The sequence below is a fragment of the Mustela erminea genome, chromosome 13 (assembly GCF_009829155.1).
Source record: "Mustela erminea isolate mMusErm1 chromosome 13, mMusErm1.Pri, whole genome shotgun sequence".
NCBI classification, from domain to species: domain Eukaryota; kingdom Metazoa; phylum Chordata; class Mammalia; order Carnivora; family Mustelidae; genus Mustela; species Mustela erminea.
In genome coordinates this window covers 55,106,645-55,133,042 of record NC_045626.1, presented here as the reverse complement: position 1 = coordinate 55,133,042, position 26,398 = coordinate 55,106,645, and the positions used below count along the sequence as shown (strand labels likewise).

The window sequence follows — 26,398 nt, the reverse complement described above, 5'->3', positions numbered from 1 at the left end:
GACCGTGGTCAGCCCTGTGTTGGAGGGATGCTGTTAGCATTTGTGCCTTGTGGGGTTTTCCTGATTTCACTCTTTACTCTGCCTGATTTCACTGCCCAATATGTCAAAGAGATGTTTCTCATTTTATGATAACTTCTCCTCTCCCCCATTGACAAGCACACATCCATCCTCATCACAGTAACATTCTCAAGGAGGAATGGTATCTATGGAGGTGGGGATGGGTCAGTATTTCAGGGACAAGGACAGCTCTCTACACTCCCTCTCACTCGTTGCCTGCTTCTTTGTGAAGCTGCCTGACTGGTTTCTGGAACAGAATGTCTCACAAGCATCCCAAAGTCTGTGGATCAAGCTGAACTTCATCCCAAACCAAAACCAAAACCAAAACAAAACAGACAAAAAACCCCCACAAAACTTGCCTAGAAAGCTGTCCTTTCTACTGTAGTTCCTACTTGATTTCAAAGTTCTTACTTCTTTTTTATTTTTTATTATGTTATGTTAGTCACCATAAAGTATGTCATTAGTTTTTGATGTAGTGTTCCAAGATTCATTGTTTGCATATAACACCCAGTGCTCCATGCAGTGCATGCCCTTCTTAATACCCATCACCAGCCTCGTGTATCCCCCCACCCCTCTCCCCTCTAAGGTGCCCACTTCTTTTTTTTTTTTTTTTTTTTTAAGATTTTTTATTTATTTGACAGGTCACAAGTAGGCCGAAAGGCAGGCAGAGAGAGACAGGAGGGAAGCAGGCTCCCCGCTGAGCAGAGAGCCCGATGCTGGGCTCGATCCCAGGACCCTGGGATCATGACCTGAGCCAAAGGCAGAGGCCTTAACCCACTGAACCACCCAGGCGCCCCAACGTGCCTATTTCTTAAGCAGAGTCATTCTGGATTTGTTCCTCCTTATCCCTTCCTCACCCCACACATACAATCAGTGACCAACTCTTAACTGATTTTCTTACTTAATTTTTCCAAAATGTATCTCTGACCCCTGCCTGCTCCCTCCCAATGCCATTGCTTTTGCTCTATCATTATAGTTATGCAGTCTACTAGTTAGTGAGTTACACAAATCATCCTGAAAAGCCAAAATAGATCTCAAAATTCAAGCTTTACAGGCAATATAGCCTGCTTATTAGAAGTGTGGAATCTGGAGTCAGAATGCTGGCATTTGAATCTCAGTTCTGCTGCTTACTTAGCAGTGTGACTCTCTGTGCCAATTTCTTCATGTAGAAAATGAGGATAATATTAGTCTATCTCAAAAATTTGTAATGATTAAATGGGATAAATACACACATAATACCTCAAAAACTACCCAACCAGTAGTATGCACTGATTTAATGTTGGCTATCAGGAAATGATAAAATACTCTATAGATTTCCATTTTTATATGAAAATATATGAATTATTAAGGATTATGAAACTTTAAATTATGCTAAAATTAATACAAGTAGAGTTTTCCAAATACTTTAATTTCTTTCTTCTGTCCTTTCTTTCTTTATATTCATTTATTTATATTTATTATTGAATTATAGGTGACATACAGTATTATATTAGTTTCAAGTATACAACACAGTGATTTGACATTTATATACACTACAGAATGGTTATCATAAGTCTAGTTACTGTCTGTGACTTCAGTTACAGTTATACAGTTATAAAGTTGTTATTATAATATTATTGGCTACATAACCTATGCTGTATTTTGCAACCCTGTGACATGTTTTCTAACTGGGAATTTGTACCTCTTAATCTCCTTTACTTCACCCATTCCCCCAATTCCCTTTACTTCAGCAACCACCACTTTGTTCTCTATATTTATGAGTCTATTTCTGTTTTGTTTTGTTGGTTGGTTTAGATTCCACATATAAGTAATATTATATGGTATTTGTCTTTCTCTGAGTTATTTAACTCAGCATAATATGTTCCAGGTCCACTCATGTTGTTATAAACGGAAAGTTTTTATTCTTTTTATGGCTGAGCAATATTCCACTGTGTCCATCTATACCTATACACCACATCTCTGTATCTGCTCATCTGTTGTTGGGTTGCTTCTGTATCTTGGCTACTATAAACAATGCTGCTAAAAAACGTAGGGGTACATATCACTTTTTGAATTATTGTTTTTGTTTTCTTCAGCTAAATACCCAGAAGTGGAAATGCTGGCTACTATGGTAGTTCTATTTTTAATTTTTTGTGGAACCTCCATACTGTTTTCCACAGTGGCTGCACTAATTTACATTCCCACCAACAGTGCAGGAGTGTTCTCTTATCTCTACACCCTTGTCAACACTTGTTATTTCTTGTATTTTTTTTAATTTATTTTTTATTTTCAGCATAACAGTATTCATTATTTTTGCACCTCACCCAGTGCTCCATGCAATCCGTGCCCTCTATAATACCCACCACCTGGTACCCCGACCTCCCACCCCCTGCCCCTTCAAAACCCTCAGATTGTTTTTCAGAGTCCATAGTCTCTCATGGTTCACCTCCCCTTCCAATTTCCCCCAACTCCCTTCTCCTCTCTAAATCCCCATGTCCTCCGTGCTATTTGTTATGCTCCACAAATAAGTGAAACATATGATAATTGACTCTCTTTGCTTGACTTATTTCACTCAGCATAATCTCTTCCAGTCCCGTCCATGTTGCTACAAAAGTTGGGTATTCGTCCTTTCTGATGGAGGCATAATACTCCATAGTGTATATGGACCACATCTTCCTTATCCATTCATCTGTTGAAGGGCATCTTGGTTTTTTCCACAGTTTGGCGACCGTGGCCATTGCTGCTATAAACATTGGGGTACAGATGGCCCTTCTTTTCACTACATCTATATCTGTGGGGTAAATACCCAGTAGTGCAATTGCAGGGTCATAGGGAAGTTCTATTTTTAATTTCTTGAGGAAGCACCACACTCTTCTCCAAAGAGGCTGCACCAACTTGTATTCCCACCAACAGTGGAAGAGGTTTCCCCTTTCTACACATCCCCTCCAACACATGTTGTTTCCTGTCTTGCTAATTTTGGCCATTCTAACTGGTGTAAGGTGATATCTCAATGTGGTTTTAATTTGAATCTCCCTGATGGCTAGTGATGATGAACATTTTTTCATGTATATGATAGCTATTTTTATGTCTTCATTGGAGAAGTGTCTGTTCATATATTCTGCCCATTTCTTGATATGATTGTCTGTTTTGTGTGTGTTGAGTTTGAGGAGTTCTTTATAGATCCTGGATATCAACCTTTTGTCTGTACTGTCATTTGCAAATATCTTCTCCCATTCTGTGGGTTGCCTCTTTGTTTTCTTGACTGTTTCCTTTGCTGTGCAGAAGCTTTTGATTTTGATGAAGTCCCAAAAGTTTATTTTCGCTTTTGTTCCCTTTGCCTTTGGAGACATATCTTGAAAGAAGTTGCTGTGGCTGATATCGAAGAAATTACTGCCGATGTTCTCCTCTAGGATTCTGATGGATTCCTGTCTCACGTTGAGGTCTTTTATCCATTTTGAGTTTATCTTTGTGTACGGTGAAGAGAATGGTTGAGTTTCATTCTTCTACATATAGCTGTCCAGTTTTCCCAGCACCATTTATTGAAGAGACTCTTTTCCACTGTATTTCTTGTATTTTTGATACTAGCCATTCTGATTAGTGTGAGGTGACATCTCATTGTGATTTTGACTTGCATTTCCCTGATGACTAGTGATGTTAAACATTTATCCATATGTCTGTTGGCCATCGGTATTTTTTTTTTGGGAAAATGTTTATTGAGGTCTTCTACCCATTTTTTAATTGGGTTGCTTAGGTTTTTTTGGTGTTTGTTGTCTGAGTTATTTATATATTTTGGATATATATATATATATATATTTTGAAGACTTACTGAGTATACTATTTGCATATATCTTCTCCCATTCAGTAGTCTGTCTCTTCATTTTGCTGATGATTTCCTTCCCCATGCAAAAGCTTTTTAGTTAGGTACAATCTCATTTCTGTATTTTTGCTTTGGTTGCCCTCATCTGAGGATACAAATCCAAAAATAATATTGCTAAGAACTATGTTTAAGAGTTTACTGCCTATGTTTTCTAGCATTTTTATGATTTTAGGTTTATATTCAGGTCTAAATGTATAGTTTTATCCCCCTTGTAATTGATTTCTAGTGTTTAGAAAAAATGATTCTTATTATTTTAGTCTTCTTACATTCTTTGAGATTTGTTTTGTGACTTAACATGTAATCTATTTTAGACAGTGTTCCATTTGCACTTAAGAAGATTATATATTCTGGATGGAATGTTCTGAATGTATCTGTTAGGTCTATCTGGTCTAATGTGTTGTTTAAAGCCACTGTTTCCATATTGATTTTCTATCCATTGATGTAAGCAGGGTATTAAAATTCCCTACTATCATTTGTAATACCATCAGTTTTTCCTTTATGTCTGTTAGCATTTACTTTATATATATTTAGGTGATTCTATGTTGGGTACATACATATTTATAATTGTACTATCCTTTTGTTGGTTTGAACTCCTTATTTATTACATAATGTGTTTTGTCTCTTATCATAATCTTTATTTTTTTTAAAGGTTTTATTTATTCATTTGACACAGAAAGAGAGAGAGAGATCACAAGTAGGCAGAGAGGCAGGCAGAGAGAGAGGGAGAAGCAGGCTCCCTGCTGAGCAGAGAGCCTGAGTGGGGCTCAATCCCAGGACCCTGAGATCATGACCTGAGCTGAAGGCAGAGGCTTTAACCCACTGAGCCACCCAGCCGCCCCCATAATCTTTAAAGTTTGTTTTCTCTGATGTATGACAAGGGTACTGCTACAACTTTTCTTTTTTTTTTCTACATCTTTTCTTTTCTTTTCTATTTGTATGTAATATATCTTTCCATTCTTTTACTTTCATACTTCATGTGTTTTTAGGTCAAAAGTAAGTCTGTTATAGGCAGCATATAGATGGATCCTGTTTTGTCCATTCAGCCCCCTTTTGTCTTTTATTTTTTTGATTTTTTTAAAGGTTTTATTTATCCATTTGACAGAGAGATCACAAGTAGGCAGAGAGGCAGGCAGAGGGAGAGGGGGAAGCAGGCTCCCTGTTGAGCAGAGAGCCCGATGCAGGGCTTGATCCCAGGACCCTGAGACTATGACCTGAGCTGCAGACAGAGGTCCAACCCACTGAGCTACCCAGGCGCCCCCCTGTTCAACTTTTAATTGGGCATTTAGTCCATTTACACTTGAAAGAAATTATTGATAGATCTGTACTTACTGCTATTTTCTTAATTATTTTTTGGTTGTTTTCATAGTTCTCTGTTTCTTTCTTCTCTTATTCTTTTCCATTGTGGCTTGATGATTTTTGTTAGTGTTATATTTGGACTTTTTTTCTTTATTTTTTTGTTTATGTATTATAGGTTTTTGTTTTATGATTACCATGAGGTTCATATAAATACCCTGTGTATACAGCAGTCTATTTTAAGTTGATGGTCACTTAGATTTGAACACATTCTACTGATTACTCCCTCTACTTGTGTTTTGTGTTTTTAACATATATTATTTTGTGTATCCCTTGACTATTATTGTAGATATAGTTTATTTTACTTCTTTGTCTTTCAACCTACATGGTAGCTTTATTAGTGTTTAATCAGTGACCTTTACTATGTTTGCTTTTAGCAGTATGAATTTTTCTTTCACAATTTTCTTCTACTTATGGCCTTTTCTTTTCTGCTGGAAAAAGTCCTTTTAAACATTTCTTGTAAGAAGGTTTAGTAGTGATGGATTTCTTTAACTTTTGTTTGGGAAACTCTTTCTCCTTAAATTCTGAATGATATCCTTTCTAGGTAGAGTATTCTTGGTTGTAGAATTTTTCCTTTCAGTTTAACTACATTCTGCCACTTTCTTATGGTCTGCAAAGTTTCTGCTGAAAAATCAGCTCATAGTCTAATAGATGTTCCCTTTTGTGTAATTACTTGATTTCTCTTGCTGCCTTTAAGATCACCTCTTTAGGGGCTCCTGGGTGGCTCAGTGGGTTAAAGCCTCTGCCTTTGGCTCGGGTCATGATCTCAGGGCCCTGGGATTGAGCCCCACATCGGGCTTTCTGCTCAGCGGGGAGTCTGCTACCTCTTCTCTCTCTGCCTGCCTCTCTGCCTACTTGTGATCTTTGTTTGTCAAAAAAAAAAATAAAATAAAATCTTAAAAAAAAAAGATCACCTCTTTATTTTTAATTTTTTTTACCTTAATTATTATATGTCTTGGTGTGGACCTCCTTAGGTTCCTCTTGTTTGGGGTTCTTTGTGCTTCTTGGACCTGGGTGTCTGTTTCCTTCCCCAGGATAGGGAAGATTTCAACTATTATTTCTTAAAGTAAGTTTTTTACCCCCTTTTCTCTCTCTTTTCCTTCTGGGACCCCCATAATGTGAATGTTAGTTTCTTGTTACATAGGTCTCTTAAACAGTCCCTTTCTTCCCAATTGCTGGTCTATTCTCCTGCATCCTCTAATCTGATGGTGATTCTGTCTAGTGTAATTTTCCTTTCAGTTATTTTATTCTTCAGCTCTATTTAGTTATTTTTTTATTTCTTTTTTGAAATTCTAATTGTATTCATCACTTTTTTCAAGTGTGGTATCTTTATGACCATGACATTGAACTCTTTATCAGGTAGGTTCCTTATCTCTGTTTCATTTAGTTCTTTTTTTGAGGTTTTGTCTTATTCTTTTTTTTTATTCTTTCTTTGTCTTTTTCTATTCTTATTCTTTGTTTTATTCTTTCACTTGTTCTTTCTCTGTCTCTTCATTTCACCTGCCTATCTGTGTTTGTTTCTAGGTAGGTCAGCTATGTCTCTCAGCTGTCAGTCACCATGGCAGAAGGAGGGTAAGATAAATGGTGTCCCCTCTATGCATCTGTTCCTAGAGAAAGTGCCTACAGATCCCTGTCCCTGTGGCACATGTCCTAAGATTAGTAGTCAGTAAATCTCCCTGTATGATTAAGGTACTTCTTAAATTGTTGCCTCTGTGCTGTGTCTCAGAGTGAGTATTTTGTGCATATGAACTTTAAGAGTAGAGTCTTGGTTTCTTATAGGTCTCTGGCTCTCCTAGAGTTAATTAGGCCTTGCTCATTAGCATGGTTAGACATTATGGGGGCTCCTCTTCTTGGTGTACGGTCCTCAGGGCAAGGGTGTCTGATACAGGGCTTGGACTTCTTGCTCCTCAGAGATGACCTCTGTGTTTGTGATACCCTTCTGGTTTGTGAGTGGTTGTGTTGGGGACCACTTCTTTGCCCCCCCACCTATCTTGATGTGGCTTTTGAAACGTATTGTTAGTTGTCTGGGACATCTGGGTGGCTCAGCTGGTTAAGTGTCTGTCTTCAGCTCAGGTCATGATCCCAGGGTTCTAGGATTTAGCCCTGTGCCTGGATCCCTTCTCAGTGGGGAGTCTGCTTCTCCCTATGCTCCCCTCCCACCATTGTGCTTTCTATCTCTCAAATAAATAGATAAAATCTTTAAAAATATATCTTTAGTTGTCAGTTTTTCTTAAGTTTGACCTCCATATGTTCTTGATAATATTACAAAATTCCCATTTTGTGTTCACACTTAGGTCATTGGAATCTTTATAATTTGGTTCAGAAATTGTTGCCTTCATTTGGTCTTGATATTCTTTTACTGCTGTGCTTATTTTTCTGTTATAAATTTTTTGATAAATCATTAATATAGTTTATTGTATGTTGCTTGGTTGACACTATGGTTTATAATTCTTTATATCTGGACCATTAGTGTTTTAATTTTTAAATATGTAGACTTTAAAACATGGTTATAATATGAATAAATATATATCATCCATGCCTCTATTGTTAAAGCAAAAAATATTCTCACACACATACACATGCCCACACACACAGTACTACTCCAAATCTTATTCTGTTACTTCTTTATTTATCATAGAATTTTTCCCCCCACTGGAAACTAGAAAAAGTGGTTGGCCTAGGTATCTAACAAAACAGAGTGAGAGGGTGTAGTGTTGATGATTGCAAAAGATATGACTATCTTTTCTGATGTTTTTCCTATAATTATGTAAAACCCAAATCTAATGTTATTATCTCTATTCTTTTTTTATTGAAGTAAAGTTAACATTATCTTTCTCCATTCTTTTTTTTTAACTCAATTGAATGAACATATAGTGTAGTATTAGTTTCAGAAGTAGAATTTAGTAGTTTCATCAGTTGCATATAACACCCAAAGGTCATTCTCTTCGAGTTCATTGTTTGCATTCACTGTCTTCCAGACTCCTTTTCGTGTGCACAAGGCACTTCACAATCTGTGCTTTGCTCACTGCTATGCTTACTCTTCCAGAAGCAGAATTACTTCATTTACACTGAATGGAATTACTCAGAGTGCCTTGAACATTGACCTCACAAGATTTTGAAGCCAAGACATCACCTTTCTATGCATTCCTCCATATCTTAGCTTTCTTTTTTTTTTCAAGAGAATATTAAATCGTTTATTGATTACACATGATAATGGATGATACACAAGCTTTAATCCCATCTATAATTTTATCTGATACCATAATTCAATTTAGATATATTGCATAGGATGTGCCAACAATCATATTAATAACCAAATAAACTCCAGGACTTTGCTTGGGTGACCTTTTAATGGTGAACTCCAGGTCACAACACATTAACTGTCAGTTCAACTACACCAAGGTTTGTGGAGACAATGGCTTCTGTGCCCAAGCAGGTTGCAAATAAATTTTGAATGGAACCTGGCATCACCCTGAAGGAATTCTAACTTCACACTGTTGGGGTAGTATACCAAGATGGCTTCAGAGTAGACTAACTTTACACAGCACATTTTAAAAAAAGACACATTTATTCAGCGTCATGATCAGACTATTACATTTAGCAATCAACAGCATGGGTGCAAAAAAAAAAAAAAAATCTACATTAAAACCCTTTGTTGGAATGCTTTACACTTTCCACAGAACAGAAACTAAAATAACCTGTTATACAATTAGTCACAAATACAGTCCTCGAGTTTTTTTGCCCATACACATGAGCATTGTCTAAAACATGTCTTCTTTGTAGCATCTAGGCCCTGCCACCACTGTGCTTGGCTGAGTTCACAAATCTGTTGTAACCTGTAGCTTCCCTGTCACTTCTCTGGCTCTCCTCTCCTGCTAAGCTTTGTTTCCTGGCAGTAATTAAAACCTTCTGCCACTGCCATAGCTGCTGCTGCTGCTGGAACCACCATAGCCACCTTGGTTTCGTGGTTTGGCGAAGTATTGGCCTCCACCACCATAAGGGCCAGAGCTTCTGCCTCCAAAATTGCCTCCTTTCATGGGTCCAGAATTTGAGGTTTGATTGTTGTAATTGCCAAAATCATTATAGCTTCCGCCACCTCCAAAGTTGCTTCCATCATTACCAAATCCGTTATAGCCATCCCCACTGCCACCATATCCACCACCACCTCGACTGCCACCAAAGCCACCTCGACCACTGAAGTTTCCTCCGCGACCAAAGTTGTCATTCCCACCAAAACCACCTCCACGACCACCACCAAAGTTTCCAGAACCACTTCGACCTCTTTGGCTGGATGAAGCACTAGCCATCTCTTGCTTAGAGAGCACTTTCCTTACTTCACAGTTGTGGCCATTCACAGTATGGTATTTTTGAATGACTATCTTGTCTACAGAATCATGGCCATCAAATGTTACAAAAGCAAAACCCCTCTTTTTGCCACTGCCTCGGTCAGTCATGATCTCAATCACTTCGATTTTCCCATACTGTTTGAAATAATCTTAGATGATGTTCTTCAGTGTCCTCTTTAATGCCACCAACAAAAATCTTTTTCACAGTTAAGTGGGCACCAGGTCTTTGAGAATCTTCTCTTGAGACAGCCCTCTTTGGTTCCACAACTCTTCCATCCACCTTGTGTGGCCTTGCATTCATGGCTGCATCCACCTCCTCCACAGTGGCATAGGTGACAAACCCAAAGCCTCTGGAGCGCTTGGTGTTCGGATCTCTCATTACCACACAGTCCGTAAGTGTTCCCCATTGCTCAAAATGGCTCCTCAGACTCTCATCGGTTGTTTCAAAGCTCAGACCTCCGATGAAGAGCTTCCGCAGCTGTTCAGGCTCTTTGGGAGACTCTGACTTAGACATGACGGCGGTGGGAGGGGAGACTTTAACGATGCTTACTCGGCGGCGTCCACAGAGAGAAAGCATATCTTAGCTTTCTTTTTTTTTTTTTTTTAAAGATTTTATTTATTTATTTGACAGAGAGAGATCACAAGTAGGCAGAGAGGCAGGCAGAGAGAGAGAGGAGGAAACAGGCTCCCTGCTGGGCAGAGAGCCCGATGCGGGACTCGATCCCAGGACCCTGAGATCATGACCTGAGCCGAAGGCAGCGGCTTAACCCACTGAGCCACCCAGGCGCCCCATATCTTAGCTTTCTTTACAGAAAAATCACCTCCTCAGTTTGTGTCAAATCCCTGTGTGGTGAGAAGCTGGCAGGAGCACTTGCTCCACAGTATGAATTACACCTAACATCTTGGCTCTTATCCTGTCTTTTATGGATTATATTTGTACAGTCAACCGCATCAAATCAACTTTTATTGCCAAGTGCTACATTAAGTCAAAAAGTTGTTTTTATTTACTCATATAATTCAAACTGAACTTGTTATGTCCAGGATCTTTGAAAATCAGATCAAAGTAATTTTATCTTGTACATAGATCTGTAAAACCACACAGAGCATTTTCTCATCTGTGAGCAAACATAAGAGACTTTATTTTTAGTTTGCAAGTATTTTTAAGGTATTTTCAGATATTTTAACTATCTTACATTTTTTACACTCTTGTTTTACTTTTGTTATATTTATGTGGCTCAACAATTGCCTTCAGTACTTTATTATATATGATATACTAGATTTATAGATCAAACATTGCAAAAAATACTGAAAGTTTGGAGTTTGGGAAAAAAATCTTAGGAATCATCTGATCTACACTACCATTTTATGGAGGCAGAACCTGACTTGAACTTTATCTATTTTATCGATTTGCTCCAGTGAAATTTTACAAAAAGTATCACCACAGGTTGTATACTAGTAGTATTCTGTGAAAATAAGAACAATTAAAAGAAAGTATGAGGAAGACAGTTTTCTAATCTATTATTCTCATCTGTTTCTCATTGTGGAGACTTTTCCTTTGACTCTTTCCCAACATATTTGTAGCTCAATATTATAATAAATGCTTTGGAAACGAAGAAAAAATACATATAACATAAATTATTTCTTTCTTCCATGAACTTCCAATTTATGTCTGAGGGAACTGTAGTTTGCAGATGTATGAAACAGAATAAAATATAGCTGCCTAAGAATGAGTACCAACAAAATCTACATTGCTACGTTTCTACATGTGGTTTTAAATACAGAGCAGAATGACATAGGGCTAGTTCAGCCAGGTCTTTTAGAATGGTGTTGATCTAGGCCCAGAAGAGAACAAAGGTCCTGAACCAGTGGAGGGAGCATGGTGGCCTCTTTAGAGATGGAAATGGCACAAGCACAAGTAAGATTAGAATTTGTTGGCTATCATACAAATTTTATTAGAATTAAAATTGAATTTTTATATTTTAATGGTTTTCTAAGTGAGTGGTAGTCACTCTAAGGTCTGTTTTTCTTCTTTTTACTTTTTTTTTTTTTTTGAGAGAAAGGGGGTGGGGAAGGGTCAGGAAGAGAGAGGATCCCAATTAGACTCCCCACTCAGCATGGAGCCCAAAGAAGGGTTCAGTCTTACAACCCCTTAGATCATGAACTGAGCTGAAATCAAGAATTGGATGTTTAACCTACTGAGCCACACTTGTGCCCCATTTCTACTTTTATAAAGCCATTTAATCAATTTATTTATACTTAATGAAGAAATTGAACCAAGATATAATACATGTGATAGCCCAAGCTTCTGCAAAAATGTTCATACAGTATATTTTTGCCAAGACCAAATATTCAATAATTCATAGCATTTAGTCTCCAAGACCTAATATAAGTTATTGAAAAGGTAACTGTGAAAAGCCACTTGCAAGTGAAAACTTGAAAGTTCCCATTCAGATGGCAAGAGCGCCAGTTTGTATGGCCAGGGAAGGATTTCTTTTTAGCTGCCACTCCCAGCCACAGATGCTCACCTGCAGTTCACCCTGTATTCCACTGTCAGGTTAAACTCTCCATTTCTCATGCCATGAGGGCAGAATTTGTGTTTCATTTGATGTATAGTCCTTCATGGTGGACTTTTTCTACACTCAGGATCAAAATGAAATACCTAAGATACAGCACTAAGTTGTCAAGACCTTTCCATTGTGCTTTGTATTCCCCTGATGTACTTAAAAAGATATAAAAATATCAGAACCAAAAAACCATGTCTATCTCAGTCATCGACAGAATTGCCATTTGGCAATCATTTTAGTTAGTCATATCATTTGGAAACTGTAATCCCATTCATATTTGATGCTAAATTTCTTTATATGAGTCTAATTTCTTTTATTATATTGTGAATTATTTGCCCACAGATTACCTTCTCCATTGGACAATGGAGTGCCCAATAGTTCTTGCTTTGGAAATTCACTGAATTTGAGAAAGAAAATGATGAACTTTGGAGTTAGAAAAACTTGGATTTAAGTTTTCATTCTGTTCTGACTGGCTCTGTGTCTTTGGGCAGGTTGCTTTACCTCTGGGACTTGTAGACTTGTGCAATTAAATACCTTAAGGGCCACTTTCAGTTGTCTGGCACACAATGGGCCTTCAGTGAAAAGCAGATTGTGGTGAAGAGCACAGACATGTTTGCTTCCCCTGTCACCATTTCTCTTCCTTGATCCAGAAAAATGGGAGTTGATTTTATTTCCTAAAACTTATACAACCAGTGTGGTTTTTTTCTCGGTACTTGTTAAAATTGTACTATCCGTAAAAGGGTTGCTGATTTCCGAGCGAATATTGACTGACATTAAGGACAGTTCAAAACATTTAGAATTATTGATTTAGATTTAAGATTAGCAGATGCCATAAGCCCCATTAGGCTCAACTAAAGAGTTTTGCAGTTCTTTAAAATAAAAATCTGAATACGTTGCAATTCTGCACCTAATTCTGATGTCTGGGTTTTTATCCCACACCAACGGATTTTCCGACTCTGGCTGGGTGTTCTGCCATTCAGCTCAATTCTCACAGTGTTTACCCGGAAATAGTGTAAGGGTCTAAGTTTCCGGGCTCAGTTGTAGAAGACTGCACACACCAACTTCAAATGCCAGTCAGTGTAGGTTGTCACCTGTGCTTCTGGCCATAGGTCATAGTTTCCAACGACCCACCTTTAGGTTTAATTAGTTTGCTAGAGCCTCTCACAGAACTCAGAAAAACATTGTACATACTAGATTATGTGTTTATTATGAAAGGGTCTAACTCAGGAATGGAAGCCAGAGGGAAGAGATGCAAAAGGCAGAGCTTCCATGTTCTCTCCTGACTAAACACCGTCCCCATATCTTCATGTGTTTCCCAATCTGATGGGAACCTCTGAACCTCATCCTTTTGGGTTTTTATGGAGGCTTCATTACATAGTCATGATTGTTTAAATCATTGGCCATTAGTGATTGAACTCTGTCTTTGACTCCTCTTCCCTCTCCAGAATTGGGGCCAGAGGAGTGGGACACAAAAGTTCCAACCCTCTAATCACTGGTTGGCTCCACTGGCAACCAGCTCCAGCCTTCTGTGCTTTCCAAAATTCACATTGTTAGCATAACAAAAGGCACCTTTATTGCTCTCATCACAGGCAATTCCAAGGGTTTTAGGAGCTCTGTGCCAAGACATGGGGGAAGACTAAGTATATGTTTCTTATTATAAATCACAATATCACAATCGTAAATATATCACCAGTGAAATAAAAGTATTCTTAGTTGTTCACTAGCTTTGTGGTTGTCAGACCAAATGGTTATAAACCGTTTTTCACCTGAGCCTTTGTATTAAGCACAATTTTCCATTCCTTTATCCCTGATTTAGCAATGGTAATTTCTTCACCTTTCTTTCTACTTCTCTTTTCAATCTACACTTACTGCTTCTTCCCTCTGGGTAGGTTCTGCATTCCTCATGCCTAGTGCTTATCTGCTAGCATTTGAGCAGCAGACGAAGTCCTTTGCAGTCAAGGGTCATCTCCTCTCCCAAACTGTGTGATGACCCCAGGGAGATGAACTGTCTCCATCCCCATCATCCTACAGCATTTCATCCTGTCATCTTTTGGGTCAGGAACATGTTTCTTGCCTTCACAAGCCCAGAACTTTCTTGTGACTTCTCATTTCACACAGAGTTCATTAAGTTGCAGAAAGCTTACTCCCTCCAACCTAGAGGCCCTCCAAAGTCTGCCCCGGCTGGCCCCATCAGGGACCTCCACCCTTGTCTTTGCCACTCTGGCCCTTGCTGTATCTGTGCCACACCAGCTTTACTGCCCTTCTGCCTGTGTTGTCCCCTGGGCTGGGAGCTTTGTGCTGCCACATGCCACCTGGGCTTGTTCAGCTCCCAGAGGGAGCTGCTTTATCCAAGCTTCCACAGACAACAGCACTGCCATTCTCTAGCTCCTTAGATGCCTTTGGGTATGCTGATGGCAGATTTCACAGGCCAAAGTGGTACAGTATGCATACATGTTTCTCTCTTCACCCCTCCTCCGTTTCCAGAGTGCCTCTTCTGTGGTGGCAGGGACATCATGCTGCTGTTGGTCCTCGGGGCATAGTCTGTGCTGCCTCCACTCAATAACGCAGACTTGGAGCTCAAGAGATGGTCACTGAATGACTGAGTGAGTGAATGGATGGCTTGCCTTTGAGACCACAAGTTCCCCTAAGCAGGGTTTTTGTATTATTCACCTTTGCTCCTTGGAATGTTCACAGCTCTTGTGGGTAGCAAATGCACGTCAGAAATACTTGTGGGGTGCCTGGGTGGCTCAGTTAGTTAAGTGTCTGCCTTCCGTTAGGGTCATGATCTCGGGGTTCTGGGATGGAGTCCCTGCTCAGTGGTGAGTCTGCTCCCTCTCTCTGTATGATCTCTCTCGCTCTCACTCTCTCACAAATAAATAAAAATTTTAAAAATCTTCAAAGAAAAAATACTTGTAGAAGAGTCCAGAATATAATGAGCCAATCCGCCAACAGAGCAGCTTCTTCCCAGAGGCTGTGGCCCTGTGTCGTCCCCCGCCTCTGGACTGCATACTCCTTCATGCCGTGTGCTGGGATGACTCAGCCTGTATCCTCCGTGCGGGCCCTCAGGAAATGTTTGCTGCATTTGCTTGTTGTTTGCTTCACTCCATACATTGGATAAACGTAATCCTTCTGTATCTGCTTCATCTCCCTGCTCCTTCAGCCCTTGTTTCAAACACTCTTAGAAATCAGAATTAGACGGAATAAAGTATTTGATTGCGTGGAGATGCTTTGTTAATGTTTTAAGTTAAGATTAAAAAGATCAACATTGAAATATGACAAGCCCCAATGCCTCTAATTAGGCATTAGAGGTTAGAGACAAAAAAGAACCTTTTTTTTTTTTTTTTTTTTTTTTGGTTTAACAAGTGAGGTGTGGGTGTACCACTTCATAACTAATAGCCTTTTCTCACCAGGGTACATGGGAAGTGTTCTTTCTGCAGTGACAAAGAACAGACACCAAATGACAAGCACTGGTGGGGGTGTGGAGTGACAGGGCAGACCACCCAGTCCTCCAGGGTGGGGACCAGCAGTGCAGGTGCCCATCCCATCAGACAAACCTGGCCTCACCATTTGTGCCAGGAATACGGTCCACCACAACCTTGAGGGGAACAGAGCTGCTCTCTCAATGTGGATATAAAAACATGTAGCTGTAGGACCGGGTTTGATTCATATTCTCAGGAAGTATAAGCAAACCTCAAACAAGCGCTTTATCCTTGGGAGTCACCAGAGATGTGGCTGAAGAAGATAAACCCAACAGAATCCTCCCAGCACACCAAGCCCCAGCGTATCATGCCCAAGTGTGGATGCAGTGGTTAGCAGCGCCTATTAGAGACGGAGGTTGGGTGGGTGGCCCCAGTCAGAATGTGCTTCCTGGCTTACCCGACCCCAACACAGTGTCCTTTTATGGTCAGAGAAGTCTCCCTTCCCCATCACCCACACTTAGACAGGAAGGTGGTCATCCCAGCTGTTGGACAGGCCTGTTGAAGGGCCGAGTCAGGTGTCCAGAAAGGGACAGCATCCTCTGCTTTGCAGCCTTAGAAGTGTTGCATGAGGCATGGTGGTCTTCGAAGAGGGTGGCAGAAATCGTTTACTCTGCCACACAGCCTCATACCCATGCTAACTGCACACCATTCATGACCAGCACCTTGCCAGGTGTGCAGCTGTTTCTAGAAAAAGGCAGAGCTTTTTTTTTCCTTAAGGAGGAATCCCTGTCAGGCCTGGGAGGAATCTGAGGAATCTGTAGGTTGATGCCTCAAGATACTTCCCCAAGTTGTGTGGTCCCAGCTGTTTGCTCCAGTACCCAAATCTCTGTGTGACTTTGCATCTTGATGCCAGGTTCTTGTTCACCTACCAGTGCTCTCAAAGACCCCATGCCTCCTTACTGAGGCATAGAAGAACATCTGGGTCCCTTCTGGGTCCGATGCAGGGTATGTCAAAGCAGAAGTATGGCCTTCAGCTCATTAACTTGACCACAGGCCACTGCTGTGTCATTACCTTCTGCTGTATGGGATCTTTTCTTAGAGATGTGGGCCACACCTTTGTAGACCAAAGGAAGCAAATAGCCGGCTATTGCCCCAGCCTCATATTGGGTCTTCCCATTTATAAATAAATGCCCACTCCAGTGCTAGCTGAAGAGGGTGGAATGAGAACAAAGGAGGAAAAACAAGAAGACAGAATGTGAATACACACACCTCTCACCTCCTAGTCTTCCTTTCTCCTCTCATCCATCCACTCACTCCTTTCTTTCAGTTTTTTGAACACAAAGTCTTTTCACCCCAGGGCCTTTGCATATGCTATTGTTTCTGTCCAGAATGTTCTATCTGCTCTTCTAATAGACTACACTTTCATGCCCTTTGGAATTCATTTCAGATGGTCCCTTAGGAAAAAGGCCTTCCCTGACACATTATCTAAAGAACGATCACCCTGTTTTCCATTTTATCACTACCTCTTCTCCATAGTACATATGATAATACTGTAGTCATATCATAATATGTAGTTATTTTAATGGTCTGTTTCCTTGCTTTTTGTCAGTATTATAAACTTCATGAGTGGAGAGATGAAGAGTGTTGTGTCTATCAGCATTTCTCCAATGTCTGGATTCCAATATTTATCTGTTATTTTCTCTAAGGGTTGGTTCATCACTTATGCCAAAGCATGCATCTTTAGAGGCCACCTTGGGTTCTCACCTGCAACCATTATGGAGTGAATTCTTGAGTAGCAGTTGTAAAATTAGTTCATTCAGGCCTAGTAGCAGAGATATCGGCCAAAATACTTCCACTACCAACAAAGAGAACTTTCATGAATAGGAAGCTGACAAGCAGAAAAAGATTTCCTTAGCTGACTTCCATGTCTAAATAATTTTGTCATTGTTCTTTCTTTAGCTTCTGTTTGATTTATATTTGGAAGTAATTATGATGCCTGATTACAAAGTAAATTAAACATAGATAACATTATTATGAAGTTAAATTGTATATTAATAGACTATTTTCACAAACTACAATAATAACAGCTATAACATTTATTATAATTTATTTTAAGGACCCTGTAAACATTGCTAATTTATTTAACTGTTAAGCAAAAGCAAGCATAATAGAACATAACTTGATAAAGGACATAACCCGTTTTCCTTTTGGTTCATTACACAGCAGATGTATAAATATAACAGAATGATTTGTAAATATACCAAATGGCCTGGTATGCTGTTTATCCTATTGAGTGAGATAAAATCCTGAAATCTGAAGTAGGAGCTCAATGATTAATAAAACCCCCTTTGATGACATTTGGGACCCTGTGGAACTAGAAAAGTTTTATTCTGGTGGAGATGAAAATTCACTTAAATTATAAAATATAACTTAATGCAGTTTTAGTCCACATCTGGAATGATAAATATGATGATGAATAGATGTCTTTCTGAGAAAAAAAAGGAAGATTAACTTAGCCAGGTAATAGCACAATTTCAATTTCAGTCTATTTTAAAGAGAATTTTATAAGGAGAGTTTAGTTCTTGTTCTTCCAAAATCCAGCAAGCAAGTAATCAGCAGTTTTAAGAGTCCCTAAGTACTCATTGACTTAATAGACAATTACAGCATATTGTGCTTAAAAAAGTTAGCTATTTTAGAAGTCCCTAATTACAGATTTACATTATAGACTTATCAAGGAAAAATAATACATTTCAAAATGTACTTATAGTCTTAATGATATTATCTGTTTTAAATGTTCCTTGTTGAAGTGCTTATCCTATGTGCTCTACCTTCTGGAGGTGTGAGGGCAGAATTCATATACTTTGTTCTAAAACTTGATATTTGGGTACCTAATTCTAGCATGGAACAGTTTTGCTGATTATTTTCTCATCATAGCTAGATGACTTCCTTTGCTTCTGTTCATAGTTATTGAAATGAGATATGACAAGGTGGTCTTAGTTGTCCCATTACAGACACTATTAGATTGTCTCTCATCAAAGCACTGTTCTGTTCTAAGTTACTGATACTACAAATATACACAAACTTCTAAAAGTCCTGGAATAGCTCAGTAGTTTGACAGTAAAGCACTCTATTCCAGCGTGTGGGTTCTGTCCCACTGTGCAGGTTCTATCCCAGTACGTAGGTCCTATTGGGCCACAGATTTGTGGATGTCAGCACATGGTTGTCCTATAGAGACCCAGGATTAGGCAGAAGACTTTTCAGGATTTCTCAGAAAGGTTTTAACCCTATCCAGAAAACTGTGATGTCTTCTAAGGAAAGGGAAAGTATGATATGCAGTTGTTACACCCCAGTGTCTACATTGCCCTACAGGTTTGGGTAATGGAAACCTTGAATGATCAACAGACTGCCTGAGAATATTGTTTAAGGAAGGTTTATTATCTTAAAGGGTAATGTCAGTGTACTTAATAAAGACCTTTTTTGGCATCTAAACTGTAGTGAGCACTGTGCCAAGCTTGGAAAGTCCTGTGGGACATGGTTTTACACTGGTGACCTTAGTGGATGGGGCAGCTAGGATGGACTCTGAACAGGCACCTGGCCAGGGAAGGGGAAGGCAGGTCCCACGGGAGGCATTGCAGGGTCATTCTGCGGCTGCAGATACCAGTTTCAGTGTGAAGAGATTGAAATTTCTCCTCCCAAGATTCTAGTCATACCAACATCTAGTTTGAGCTTGGGGGTCAGAGTGAAGATGGGGAGCGTGTGAGGGCAACTCCATATGTTTGTTTACAGACAAGCTTAGGGGTAGTAGCATCTTGGAGATGTCTTATTCCCTTTCTTTCTGATCTTAGAAAAACTGGCAAATACCTGTCCATTTTATTTTCTAAGTAGATCTATCCTTAAATGACCCATTAGAATAAAAATAGAATCAAATATTTTTAACATAAAATAAGTATTATATATTTACATTAAGAAGGAAGCTGTATAGAGATTATGGTTTGTTTTTTCATTTCACTCTGCATTCTAAACAACCAAGAGTCATGAAGTTGAAAAGGTGCACAAACGTAAAATTCAGTGAATAATGCGAGAGCCTTTGGCTTATATTTTAATTTTCATGTATGCTTTGATACTCATTTCAAACCAGAAAGTAAAAATTAGAGTATTTTTTTTCTTGGCAAAGCAATAAATTTTAACTTGAACACATACGAATATTGTAATTTTAAGAGATGTCAGAAGAGCCTCCCTGGGTCTTTGGGATAACAGATCTCCACACTGTCGCATCCAGCTGGGGCCGCCATGGGGCTTTCCTTGCATGACCTGCTCAGGGAAGGACTGACACATTTAGGAGCTCCCATCCTAGCCGCTGCAGACACAACCTCAGAGTTACTCTGACCCGCCAGTAGCCTCTACCTATTACATATGACATGAACCTGTCTTCCATTGCCACTTACCTGCCCTAGAACGTTCTTTAGAGTGCTCCTAATTTTACTTGCAGCATTCCTTCATAAAAATGTTCTGCATGTAATGTTTCTGTGATCACCAAATAGTGGGAAGCCAATACGGGTGAGGTCATGGCTGCTGATGGCGTATCACTGCCACTCTGTTACTGACCCACTCCTTCAAGACATTATTCCCCTCGAATAATCCTACACTCTTTAATGCTGCTTTGCTTGACTCTTTTTCTGCATATGTCTCAAGGAATGGCAGAGCAGAGTGAAAGAAGTGGCTGTGGAAGTTTATAATCTTTAATGTGTAGCTGGTGTTTTTTATAGGGAAGAGAACATCCTCCATCCTTTGTTTTTAAGTCATCACTCTCTTCTTCGTATCAATGGACCTGTTTTGTAATGGAAGTCATTAGGAGCCGACTCTTCATGTAATACCTGCCCACGAATTCCCTACAGTATCAGGTGGTCAGTGAAAACAGTGACACAGTGAAGTCTCCCATCTGATTCCAGGGTTAGCTTTCCACCTTCCCCAAGTAAAGGCAGGATGTGTTTTTAGTCACAATTACTGAAAAGCGTGTCTCGCTCAGCCTGTTGCAGAGGGTTAGTCCTCTATCACTGAACTGGACAGTCAGCATGTACTGAGCTGAAGGCACTGTGAGTAGCCTGAGTTCAAGGTCATGCTGTATAAAGACCATACCTGGACCATTGCCATCTCAGGAAACTGCGCCTCTTGTAAGGAGTGTGTGAGGAGAGCAGCGCTGGTCTCCAACTCGCTCTGCGCGATCCCATGTTGGTCTCTGACTCACTGTGTGCGTGTGTGTTCCCGTGGTGGTCTCCGGCTCGCTGTGCACACTCCCGCTGTATCTGTTGCTGTCGCTGTGTAGCATGGTGCAATCACCCAGACTTCACTCTGTTCATTCCAGATACTTGACTAACACATGTGTGTTACCCTTGCTATTGCTTAAGCTTTAAAGCAAGGGATAGTGTGTTCAGAAGTTTTTTGTCTATAAACCTATAGAAGTGTTGAGTATAGAGGTTGCATCTTGGGCAGCATAGCAGAGTGAAAAGAGCACAGATCTGCAAGTTAAGAAGCTTGAATTCTTGTCCTGACTGCCATGGTATGATTTATGATCGGGCACAAAGAATTTGATCTCCCAAAGCATTATTTCCTTATTGCAAAACTAAGAGTGGTCTAGGTCAGTGGTTTCCAACCTGAGAAGGAACACCTAAGTAAGATCCATAAGCTTACTCCTGGAATTCAGATTTTTGGGGACCTGAACATTATATGTCCAAATATCTGCATTCTTTCCAGCTTCTCCTGATCCTCTGTGTCTGTGCCCATGGTGTCTGGTCTATGCAGAACCTGCTAGGTTATTGTCCTGCTGCTTTAGAATGGACTCAAAGGGCAGGTACCATGGACACTTACTCAGCCATCAGCAAGTTAGCATTTCATGGTCAGACCATATGAGGGGCACTTTCTCTCCTTCTCAGAATGGAGCATCGTCATATCTGTGATGAAAAGGGTATTGTTATTTGCTGTTTTGAGCAGGTAGCATGGAGCAGGTGTGGTCTCTTGCCTATCTTGCACGGTGGTCCCTCTGGGCGGCACTAACACTTTACAGGCAGGAAGCGCTCATCCTTCTCCCTCAAGCCAATAATCCAAACTAACTCAAAGCCCCCAGTGAGTAAACTAGTACACAAGTCTTGGAGGAAAGGTGGGCTGCTCCTTCCATTTCATCCAGGCATGTGTTACTGACCTCAGGGTAGAGGGTTTCCTTCCCACTGAAACAAGGCAATTCAGCCAAGACTAATCACAAGTTACTCAATACAGGAATGTCATTAATTGTAGCGTTAGGTTTAGAGTAGAAATCACAATTAATTATATACATATAAACAAGCTTCCCAAACAACTCTCAACATTTAGAATAGTCGAGGTGCTAATTTTTGGAGGGATTGGGCATTAATGCCCAGTTCTACTTTAGGAGTTATTTACAGGTTATTGGAAAGATGTTATCATCACCCCTTTTTAGAATCACTTCATAGTTTAATTCTTCTAAATAATTTCTTCTTTTGGTAAAAGGAGAAAAATCAGTTAAGGGATTGGAGATGCTCAAAAACAAATATGAATACAGTTTTAGGTCAGTTTTGTATCTCTCTTCACATGAATAAGAAAAGTTCTAGGACTAAGGAAGTTACCATCCTTTGGGATTCTGTTTAGTGTCCTGTTGCAGGGGCAAAGTAGAGGGAGAAAGGAAGGGAAGAGAGGGGACAGAAAGAGAGCATGAGGTCGGGGAGGGTAGAGAAACAGAAATAGAGTATAGCGTGAAGAGAGAAAGGGAAGGTTGCAGCGTTTTTGTTTTGATTAGATAGGACTAATTCATTTACGTAAACCAAATACCAAATTAGTTGTTGTTGTTGTTGTTTTTAAGAAAGTTGATTTCATGAAATAAGATGGGATCAGGAAGGAGACAAACCATAAGAGACTCTTATTCCCACAAAACAAACTGAGGGTTGCTGGGGAGTGGGAGGGTAAAGATAGGATGGCTGGGTGATGGACATTGGAGTAGGTATGTTCTATGGTGAGTGCTGTGAAGTGTGTAAGCCCGATGATTCACAGACCTGTACTCCTGGGGCTAATAATACATTATATGTTAATAAAAAATAAATTAAAAAAAAGAAAGCTGATTTCATATAAAAGACAAATGAGGGGAGATGTAGCACAAAAGAAAGTAGTTTTAGCTTCTACAGTAGCTGGGAATTTTTTTAAGATTTTTATTTATTTATTTGAGAGAGAGCACAAGCCAGGGTGGGGTGAGTGGGGAGGGCAGAGGGAGAGGGAGAAGCAGAATCTCTTTGAGTCTGACAGAGGGTTCCATCTGAGGATCCCTGGGTCATGACGTGAGCCGAAGGCAGACCCTTAAGTGACTGAGCCACCCAGGTACCCAGTTTTTATAATAGCTTTGAAAGAATTTGTGTAAAAGTTAATATTTAGAAGACATGCATCTACTTTTATTTCTTTCTTAAAAGTAATGAAAACAATGATACAGTACAGTCTAGTGAAGTAGTTTTGTTTGACTTGCTGTTATACACATATTGCCCCCTACCGCCTGCCCCTCACCCCAGTATGGTTATGCACTAGAGGCAAGTTTAATTCAATTTAGTTCAGTGACATGCAAACCAGATATTTCATGTGAACCAGTAACACCCAAAGTTTTTTCTACTCTTAAAATTCTGTGCTTCTGCATTATCTATGTGGACCTCTCCCAATTTTTCCCTTCCATTAATCAAGAGTATTGTTTTTCTGATTTTTTTTTTTTAAAGATTTTATTTATTTGACAGAGAGAGAGGAAGGGAAACAGGCTCCCTGCTGAGCAGAGAGCCCGATGCGGGACTCAATCCCAGGACCCTGAGATCATGACCTGAGCTGAAGGCAGCGGCTTAACCCACTGAGCCACCCAGGTGCCCCGTTTTTCTGATTTTTTGAAAGGTTAAAAACTGGGTTACAAAACAGGTTGGCATTTTATGAAGGTCTCTGCTATTTGATAATATGAGAAGAGCCTAGTTTTGTGTAAACAGTTGGGTACAAATTGATGCCCCAATCCTGTGCCCATACTTAAGCGCGAGATCCAATTTTTCTGGGCTCCCCTTGTTATTGACCAGTTACCCACCATGTTATTCTGTCTCTTATTTAAAACTCCACATGTGATAAGTGCATTTTATATTTGCTAAGGAAATCTTTGCCCACTGTTCTGTCTCCTTTTAAATACCGATCAGATCCCAGTAGAATATGTTTCACTTTTGACTGTAAGTGTTCAGTGGGAAGCTCTAGTCGGATCCGTGGGAGAGGCTTTCAGAAGGCTAACATAGCTGCTGAACTCTTCTCACCGTGGGGTGATCATGATGCTCGCCGCAGTAGAATAAGTTTCATTGTCACCACTGGCCACAGAGCAGGACTCGGGCACATTTCTAGATGGGGTCCTGCATCAGGTGGGTGATTAGTTTGCCTTCCATTACAGCTATTGCCATGGCTATATTTTAAAGGTTTTTCTAGATCAACAGGTTAGACAAAACAGTCACATTTGTAGGAACCTTTTCTTATTCTTAGGTTGCATTTCCATTTCACAAAATTATTATTCTATTTTGCTTACATATCATGAAAACTGACAGCCTGGAACCTTGGACAAGCAAACATGGTGTTTGGTTACATTATTTTCTTCAACACTGTTTTCTTCTTCTGTTTGAGAAACTCATTATTACAGCACAATGGGTATTTGTTGTCCCTAATTTCATTAGGAGATAAAGAATAAGTATGATTAATCTATAATTTCAGTTTGAAAGGTATGCTTATTCTTTGCATTCTCTAGCATTCAGGGGTAATTATTTCATTAAATCTTCTTAACAACTGTAAAATAAATTTCCTGGGGGCAGGGCAGGAGGGAAAAAAAAAAAAAAACAACAAAATAAAACAAAACAGGGTACTGCCCTAAAGGTTTCTTCCTAAAATAAAGACAGTGAAATCCTAAGATTGCCTACCAAAGAATCCTAAGTGTATGAAATGGAAACACGTGCATATCTGAATAGTTTCTTTTATTTATTTCTTTTAAGATCCTGATTTAAATCTGCTCCTTCCCTTGCTCCACTCTTAATTTCAGCTGATGGTCTTGGGGCCTGTTTTGCCAAGAAAACTAGTGCTCTGGGTGGAGAGCACTTAGTGCCCAGGTCTGCCCCTTTTTTCTCTTCCACACTCCCTTACCTTGAGTCAGGCTTCTTGGCATCCAGTGATCAAAAACGGTCCCACTCCAGTCCCAGCAGCTCTGCGCTGCATACACACAGCCGGCGAACAGGTGCCCTTCCTCAGCACATGGTCACAGCCCCTGACTTGCTTCCTGATGCACTGTCTGCATGTCCTTCTCCATGGAGGATGCATGGCTCTGCCTGGCTACTCCTTCTCCACCCCTTCCTCACGCTCTTTTCGCCTCTACCTACTCTGTTTCCCAGAGCTCAGTCCTCAGGCCTCTTCTCTCCTCCACTGACACTAACTCACCATGGGATCTCACCTAATCCATGGCCTCAAGCACCAGGTGTAGACACCATGGTTGCAGGGTACCTCTAGACCCTGCCACAAGGCACAGCCTGCCCCAGGCCCTTGCCTACTGTGCCCCTCAAAGAACACGCTCAGTAAGTATATTCTTAATTATTCTTCAGCCCTTTCTGTTCTCCAGAGCCCCCACCTAACCCAGAATGTCCATTTGGCCTGTGAGATCTCATCTTTTGCCTGCTTTCCTTTTTGGCTCCAACCACACTAGCCTTCCTGCTGTTCTTCCAGAAATGTGCTCTCACTCTGTGTAGAATCGAATGTCAAGACTTCTCCCCTGACTACCAGCCTTAAGAGCATCCCCACTTCTGCCCCATGACTTTATGTCTTCCTAGCACTATCACTATCTGACATTCCATTGTGTTTCTCAATGAGTGTTTATTCTATCTTTGGCAACAGAACATAAGCTCCAGGGACAACAGGTCTTTCTGTTTGGTCTACTGCCATATCCTTGGCCCTCCAAATCCTGTCTGATATATAGCAGGCACTCAGTACCTCTTTAAATGAGTAAATAACTCTCAGTGGCTATTCAAAAAAACTATTATTTAAAAAATAGTATCAAGAAAATAAGAGTTAAAGTATCTTAACTTGTCTGCTAGCAGTATCAGATTTAAATCTGTTCCACTTTTCTGTGTATCCTCCAGCAGGTATTACCACCTGATGGTAAAGTCATTTCTCTGTAAAACACTTATGAAATGAATCAGGTTGAACTGAAAACTTTTCTGGCAGTGGTAATTATCTAGGAAGCCTGCTGCTTGATCCTTGTGCCCTGATGTGGGCCCACATCAGTGCGGAGCTCACATATATACGTAATGGAACAGAACCCCTTCATTTGCTTCAGTGCCATTGTCATTCTGCCCCCAATCACCTCTAGACCCAATAAAATAACAGTTCAGAGGGGGAGCTGCTTCCTGCTCAGAAAGAGAGCCATGAACGCAGCCTCTAACCCACACTTACTGGACCAGTAAAGCCTTTTCACTCATGTCACTGGTGGTCACCAGTTTCCGCCATTTTGAAATAAAGGCCAATTCCCTTTCTCATTTTTTAGCAATGGGTGCGAGCTCTTTAGTGTATTGATTTTTCCCTTAATACCTTACATCTTCTTTACGTGACAAATAGATCAAAAGCTCATATGCAATTCTTGTTTTTGTCTTAGAACAATTATTTGATTTCACAAAAGGATAAACAATAAAATTGCTGTTTTCTTATATGGACTTTTCAGCTGCAAGTCACACAAAAATCTGTTTACAATGGTTTAATCAAAGAGGT

General features: G+C 40.0%; 1 protein-coding gene and 1 pseudogene across 7 annotated transcripts in view; one reads left to right on the top strand and one right to left on the bottom strand.

Annotated features, from left to right (window-relative positions):
* Positions 1 to 26,398, top strand: part of L3MBTL4 (L3MBTL histone methyl-lysine binding protein 4) — a 453,724-nt gene that overhangs the window by 263,475 nt on the left and 163,851 nt on the right. The window lies entirely within an intron of this gene.
* On the bottom strand, positions 9,152 to 10,181 carry LOC116571586 (annotated as a pseudogene).